This window comes from Octodon degus, unplaced genomic scaffold, assembly GCF_000260255.1.
Source record: "Octodon degus isolate 3935 unplaced genomic scaffold, OctDeg1.0 scaffold00054, whole genome shotgun sequence".
In the NCBI taxonomy this organism is placed as follows: Eukaryota; Metazoa; Chordata; class Mammalia; order Rodentia; family Octodontidae; genus Octodon; species Octodon degus.
The window spans coordinates 9,010,150-9,018,334 of NW_004524630.1; the positions used below are offsets into that span (position 1 = coordinate 9,010,150).

The following is an 8,185-nucleotide window of genomic DNA, read 5'->3' on the forward strand; positions in this document are numbered from 1 at the left end:
TTATAAACTCTCAACAGATGGAATTATATAAACCAGACTGCACATTTCACTTTGGAAAATCTTGTACACAGAGGTTATTATTATGTGGCTAAGCACTAGAGACAGGGAAGCAACCCTCTATGCAGCCAGATCCAACAATGTAATATAACGAATTCTAAATGCATACTTGGGAAACTATCTTAACCTCCAAAAGGATACCTGAGTAACTAGTCATTTAAAACAAAACCATAAATTGGCAGTATGTGATTACTGTAAAAAGATAGAAAAACATCATAAAACACTCAACTTGTTTACGGCATTTGCATCTCGTTGATGCTCTGAAGCTTTCATTTGTCTCCACCCTGATGCAAAGCAGCCGGCTCATACGATTCTCACAGACTTGCATCTCACTGAATATTTCTTTCAAATGGGTCACTCTCCTTAATTTCTTTCTGTCTCCCTTCGGCAGTCTCCACGGAAAAGCTCTTCAGAGCTGTTGTCTTCAGTACTGATCCTTTTCATTTCCTTCTCTCTCTAGAAAGGAAATTGGAATTTCCATTTAGCAGTATGCCAATCACCAGAAGTCACGAGAATTGAAAGACAAATTCCAAGAAGGAAATTTGGGGGGGCTGGAAAACATTACGCACAGTAACAGGAACTCTGTTTCCTCTAACTCAAATATGAAACAATTTTGATCCATTTACTTCTCTTTGTTATTTCATTTTTGCTGTTAGAAAATTCAGAGAGCTGTGGACTGTGGCTCCTGGTTTTTTTTTTAAGGATAAAATCTCCATGCTGTTCATGTCACTGTGGACATCCAGAAGATAAAGAATCTTATTCTCAACCCTAGCAATCCTGATGCCACTGAACTGTATTTTTTTTTTCACGTATGTGTCTTGTACAGGGTCTCACTAGGCAGCTTGGACTCATCGTGATCCTCCTGTTTTCAGCCTCCCCAGCTCTGGGATTACAGGCGTGCAATGGCATGTTGGCACTCTATCACCAGGTCAGAGTACCCTGGGTGGGGCCAGCAGGGCATGTGGTGCTGGGGACTGAACCTGGATCCCTGCACTTGCCTAAGCCGGCACTTAGCCTACTGAGCTATCTCACAGGCCCTGAACGGTACTTTTAACAGTAGTTCAGATGCTAATTTCATCTTATGTAAGAAAAATTCAATTTTTCAAGAAAGTCTTTTCTTACATTTGACTTCCTACTGAAGAATGTCCATAAGCTTTATACTTATTTATGTTTCTTTGTACAAGTTTTTGCTGTACCTGAAGTTTACCCTCATCATGGGAATCAGCAATGTACATAACACTGCTTGTTTGCTTTTTAATCATCTTTCCATCCACCTCTTTGTTCCCAAATCCCCCTTCTTCATTTTCATTATTATTGTCTTTATTATTCTTAGCTCATGTTTGTGACATCTAATGTTTTATTCATTATGTTCGTCATGGTTCTTAGGCTCCTGTACCTGACAAATCTTAACTCTGTTTTCCTTCCTGTCCCTTCCCCCTCTCCCTTTGGTCTCCTGGACTCTTTCCCCATTTGCAAGTGATCTACACCCTTGCTTCCTTCTATCCAGACCTTTCTTTACTCTTTGGCTGTACTTGCCCTTACTCAAATGAGCAATACCCTATGATTTTTAAGCTCATGTGTCTGACTTCTTTATTCATCCTTACACTTTCCAGGTCCTTCTGCTTTCCTACAAATATCTGAAACTTATTCTTCTTTGTAGCCAAATAGTATTCCAGTATGTAGAACTACCACATTTTCTATCTTTATTTACCTATTGCTGGGCACGTCAGCTGCTTCTAGGGTTTAGTCATTATGAATTGCGCAGCCACAAACATTTCTGTGCGTATGTCACTTTAATATGACATCTTTACCTCTTTGGGGAACCTGCCTAAACAGGGATTATCAGGGTCATTTGGAATTTCTGATTTTAGTTCTTTGAGAAATCCCATACTGATATGCATAATGATTGTACCAGTTCGCATCACCAGGAACAATGTAGGAGGGCTCCTTTTCAATAAAACCATGCCAGTTTTTTGTTTGTTTGTTTTTCTTGGTTTGATTATGTTTTTACAGAATCTTGCCATGTATCCCTGACTGGCCTTTCCCTTACTATGTAACACTAACTGGCCTCCAACTCTTGCCACTCTAGCCTCAGCATCTGAGTCCCGAGGTTACAGGCACATAGCACCATGCCTGGCTAATGTTTTGACTTCTTGACATTTGCCATTCTTTCTGATGTAAGATGAGGTCTTATTGTTGTATTAATTTGTAGCTTTCCAATAGCCAGAGAGGTCATGCTTTTTTTCCTGTGAACATCTATACTTCTCAGAAGTGTCTGCTTGCTTCTGCTGCTCATTTTTCATTGGGCCTTTTACTTCAGGTGGTCTAATTTTCATTCTTGCATTCTTCATATAGTGTAGATATTACTCCTCTGAGGAATTTGGAGGTTTTCCCATTCCCATGGTTTATGTGTTTACTCTATATCAAATTAAAAATCCTCTCCACAGAAATGAAATCAATTAGTAGAGTGGTCCTATGCTTTAAAATCTTTGTTTGCATCATGACACCCTTATTTCACTGTGTCTTCACCTAAATTCAGTATTTTGTTGAGTTTTAGTTTTTCACTTTTTATGCCCTACCCCTCATTATCTTATGTTCCTCAAATTTATATTTGTGTCACTACATTATTTTACTTTTTTCTTTTGCTCTCTCTCCTCATTATTTTGCATCAATAGCCTTATTAAGGGGATGAGTAGTATGTATATTCTCTGATCCATCTTGCACACCTGTATTGGGTAATCTGAGCAATTACTTTGAGGATAACAATATGCAACAAATAACCACTGTTAATTTCTTGTCACCTTGTTTTGAAAGTCTGTCTTTTTTATTGTTCTCTTAATTATCTTTAACATAAAATTTTAAAAACTTTTCACTGTCTTCAGAGAAACAGAAGGAGAGCTAGGAAATGCAGGCTCTGGGCAGAAGATAGAGAATTACAAACCCTAATTTTTTTTTCCTAAAAATTTTTAAGACTCCACGTAGCTGCCAAGATGCTACGTGAAAATGTCTTTGTGAAAACTCAGGAGGCACTTGTCCTGCTGAGAATCTCAGGGGTAACTACTAGTTACCTCATTCCAACATTAAGCAAAACAAGGGGTTAAGGGCTGATTATTTTGTACCTTGAAGTCACAGGTCTACTTACCCCTTCTCCGTTGGTCAGTAATTTTCTATGGTGAAGAAACTACCGGCACATGTCAACATTTCTGCAAATTTTGCCTGCTTTCATTACAAGTAAATATAGGTGCATTTACATAGTACACACCAGCACATCTATCAGATAGATTTCTGAACTGTTTAGACTTCAAACGTCCTGTGAGTCATGGGGATGACATGCTGAATTTCTGGATAAAGTGTATGCATGCTTTTTTCTAGCTAAGAATGCCCACAGTCCTTAAGAGTTTCTAAAGTATTCATTTGGGGCCAGGGAGATGGCTCAGTAGAATAGGGCCTGAGTTCAATCTCCAGTTCTACCAAAAAATAAAAAATAAATAAATAAATAAATAAAGTATTCATTCAACTAAATGGAATGGAATATGTTATTGACCTTTATATTCACTAAAGAACTCTGTGTTTTAGTATGGTCAGTGAGCCCATTGAGTAACATGTTTAGAATATGAGAGGGAGTCAGTTTCACTAAATATGAGTGAATGCAAGTTAAGAATATTACATCAATGTATCATCAACAGCATCGTTGTTATTTGGTTGTCATTTATAAACCAGTGATTTCTAAGGAAAATAAAAAATGGCCATTATGATACCCACCCTCCATAGAGCTCCTTTTCTAGAAGACTTTGCTAAGTAGACTTTTGTTTTTCATGATGTTTGCACTGTCTGTAAAAGCACCCACTTTAAGAAGGAATTTTCTTGATCCCCAGCATATTGTGCTGTCACAGCTCCCCGGGATGTGCTGAAACTGGGCATGGTGGCACACACCTGTAATCCCAGTGCTTGGGAGGCTGAAAACAGGAGGATCACTACAAGTCTGATCTGTGTAGTGAGACCCTGTAAACCCTGCATTAAATACATAAAAAGAAGGAATTTTCTTAGAAGGGAAGGACACATAAAGGGCTCCACAACCTGGGTACACCTTCTACCGGTGTCCTCCTAGCTCAGGGAAGGGTTTGGCTGAGAGGAGCCCCGTGATGCTCTGTAAAAGGGTGCACAAGTTTTGCAGGTGATGAACCAACTCGATGACCTCAGAGTGTGGGCATGTCATCTGCCTCGTGTAAGCACAGTATCTGCTGGAGAACATGTCACTGTGAAAGGCAATAGAGAAATGCAAACAGACAGGGAAAGAAACAGAGAAGATGGAACAGAGCAGAGACTCAAGCGGCTGTAGGCTCTCTAGCCTTGGAGAAGCACAGAAGCTGGGTCTCCCTCCCTGCTCACAGATATGCAAGTTAATGCAGCGCAACCCACTTAGGGCAGGAGGAAGTGCTTCATCCATATTTAAAGACTTTTAATTATCTTCTAGGCAGCTCATCTCTTAAAAGGTGCACTGTATAGTAATTTAACTGACACAGAAATGCAGTGAATTGAAAGTGTTTGTAGCTTCTTCAATAGATATTTATTCTCTTTAGCATTATGCTTAATCCCATCATTGGATTGGCATACCAGACTGTTTAGAGAGAAGCAATCCACCTTTGTGATGCATAAGAATGAATCGTTTTTGAGGCAAAGTTTACCTAGATGTTGCTAAAATACTCCAATTTCATTGATGTAAAAATATGCCTGTTGTCTTATTTCTTAGATGGAAGGATGAAAATAATGATAATGATAACTACAGTAGTAGTAAGAGCTAACTTCTGTTAGAGTTTTCTGAGTATTAATTTCTCCTCTCAGAGTTATCCTCTTCACCAATGACAAAACTCAGGGTCAAGGACATCGATTGGAATTGCTTGTTGAAGATCATGCAAGTGTGAAGCAGCCTCTACTCAAACCTAAGGAGTTGGACTGGAATTCAGGCTCTCAGCAGGATGAAAGTTATTTAAGTTTTTTGTCATAAAAATCTCCTTCCTAGTAGGCCCCATGAAATAGCTTTCTCTTAAATATCTATTATTTCAATATCAGGTTACGGACTTTGGTTTGTCCAATTTATATCAAGTGTATCATTTGCTTCTAGCTGACGTGCCACCTGTCACTTTGGAATTTGATAATAGAAGTTATCTCCATTGTAAATATATAAAGCATTTGAAAACTACTTATTTGGGGTAAAATGATAAGCCTATAATGGTTAAAAATGTGATGTTTGTGTATGAATCATGTTATTTCTGCATCAACACATCTGAGGACAGTTGAATGAGAGTACTTAGACTGATATTAGAAATATTTATTAATGAATTGATTAGACCTGAAAATAAGAAGTAACCTGGGGAAATAAGAAAATATTGACTTTCATTCCTCCATACTATCACTGTGTGATGAAAGAAAAAATAAGATTTAAATGTTGGCCTTAAGAAAATAAGGTCTTGGACTGACTTCTTTATGCATTAGATATTATAAAAGATTTTAGCTGAACATGCTTCAGTGCATTTATTGCAAAACTTTTCCTGAATGCTTGGTGTGCATTACTCAGTATATTAAGTGATGAAGTTATAAAAATAAATTTTTTCCCGACGTGAAGTAGGTAGACATTTTGATAGAATATAATTCTCAAGACCATAATTGCAAGTGCAATAAATCAGATACACAAGCTTAAATGTCACATGTTTCTCTGCTATGAGAAATCCAAAATATAAATAAAAAACAAAATAAAAGATACATGATAAGAAGTAGCCAGATAAGAAAAAATAGTGAGAGATGGAGGGAGGGAGGGAAAAGGGATGTAAGAAGTATGTACCCCAAACATATGGAAAAGAATGACAATTTTAAAAATTAAAATAAAATAAGCTGCATGGTCAGGCATAGTCACAGAAACAGAAAGTAATTTCTCTCATAGATATATGGGTGACAGAGTATTTTCAGAAATAACAATTCACCTACAAGAAAAAATGGAGCAAGAAAGCATTAGAAAATTGTTTCTGTATCCACTTCTTTTTAGGATTTCAAAGATGAGAAACAACCCCGCAAGGAAAGTAGCCACCATTAATCCATACACAGATGAATGAACTGATTAATTAATGTGGAAAGGAAATAAGCTACCTCATGACATTTCAGAGTGAAGCAGTTTAGCATAAAACTTGCAGCATTTGTGTCAAGTATTTGTATCTTAACACTGAGTATAAAAATGTCACACTCACTGGAAGTGTGAAACACAGCTCATTAAGTGATACGTGTCCACCCATGTGGATAGCAGCACAATGTGTGATAGTTTCATCTCAAAAGAAGCTTGCAGGTCCATCTACGATGAATAGACAAATGAAATAGAGTACTTGTCCGTATCATGGTACTATGTTGTCATAACAAAAGATAAACTTGAGTCACTTTTACTAAAGGCAAATACGTGACCCATAATGCTAAATGAAATAAATTAGGCACACAAGCTTAAATACCTCATGGTTTGTCTTAAGTGAGAAAGCTAAGTTATAGATAATAAGATAGATGAAAAGGAGGAAATCAATCATTCTCAGTTCTTAAGGAGGCAAAACAATCAAGAAGCAGATGAAAGGGATGGAGGGGAGGGGTTAGTGGGTGACAGAGAAAGAACTAAGGTGTTTTGTGTATACGCGCCAGCTCCACACACGGAATGGAAATGTCGTATACTGCACACAAGAACTAATACAAATAGATAAATAATAAATAGGGAGCCATTTTATCTTAGTTACTCTCTCTTTTGCTGAGACACAACATCCCATACAGACAACCACAATTTAAAGGAGGGAGGTTTATTTTTGGCTCACAGTTTCAGAAGTCTGTTCTTGCAAAGATGGCCAACTCCAGTCACAACTGGCTGGAGGGCAGGGCCCAAGCAGAGGACACCCACTCACATTATGGTGGCCAGGAAGCGGCTGGACAAGGAGCTCTAGCCTCCTAGTCATGCCCCAGTGGTTTACCCTTCCAGCCAGGTGCCACCCTTGAGCACCAAGTCACCTCAGTGTCCCTGTAATCCAGTCACTTTCTGGGTTCTACCATTCCACCCCCAGCCCTCCAAAGACTCACGGACACGTCTTTACGCAAAATGCATTTAGTGCAAATCTAAGAGTGGGCATATTTTTACAGTTTTGTGATTGTTGAAAGGTCTAAGTCCTAAGTCTCCTCTGAAATTCAAGGCAAACTCTTCTCTGTGAACTCCTACGTAAACTAAAAAAGAAAAGTTAAACATTTCCAATGTACAATAGGATAGGGTAAGCATTCCTGATCCAAAGGGAAGAAAGGCAAGGGAGAAAGGAACAGCACTGAAGTAAAACCAAAACTCAGCAGGGCAAACTTTAAATCCTGTAACTCTATATCGCTCCCTAGAGGCAAAGACAAAACTCCAAGGGCTTGGATGGTCCCATCCCTACTGCATCGCTAATTTGTAGCCCTCAGAGACTCTCTCAGATAGCTTTAGTGTGAATGTGATGTATTTGAGAGGTTTTTTTTTATCTTTTTTTTTCTCTTTCACAAACTGTTTATTAAATCTTGAATCACTACAGAGTATTGGTATCTCTTATTGCAGTCTAGACTCTCAGGATCAGAGGGGTGGTAAAGTGGCAATAGTGAATTTGGGTATCTGGTCTCCCAAAGTACCTCCCATTTGACCCCTGATTCTTCAGTGACTTCTAGGCGGATCACCCCTCCACTGGAACCATCCTGCTCCATGGCCAAAGCAAGAACACTGGTGGGGAACTGTAGGCACTCTTCCTTGGTCATGCCTTTCTGATAGGCAGCATCAACATAGCCATGGATATATGAGCTCCCGGAATTTCCAGTGGCAAAGGCCTGCCTTAACATCATACCTCCCATGGGAACTGAGTAGACCTGCCCTTCTTCTTGAGGGTCCCAGCCTGCGACGATGATTCCTGCCATCAGCTCTTCCCGGTGTCAGTAACACATCTCCTTACACAGGCTGGCTGCTGTGGGTACCAGTGGAGGCTCATTCAACTCAATGCTGTGGAAACCAAGCTGATAAGTGACAGTATCTGCTACTTCCTGGGTACCAGCGGCTGAACCTGAGCAGCAGCAGAAAATTAGGTCATGAGTAGGAGTC

At 39.1% G+C, this 8,185-nt stretch overlaps 1 pseudogene; it reads right to left on the bottom strand.

Annotated features, from left to right (window-relative positions):
• Positions 1 to 7,669: 7,669 nt before the first annotated feature.
• On the bottom strand, positions 7,670 to 8,184 carry LOC101584939 (annotated as a pseudogene).
• Position 8,185: the final 1 nt, after the last annotated feature.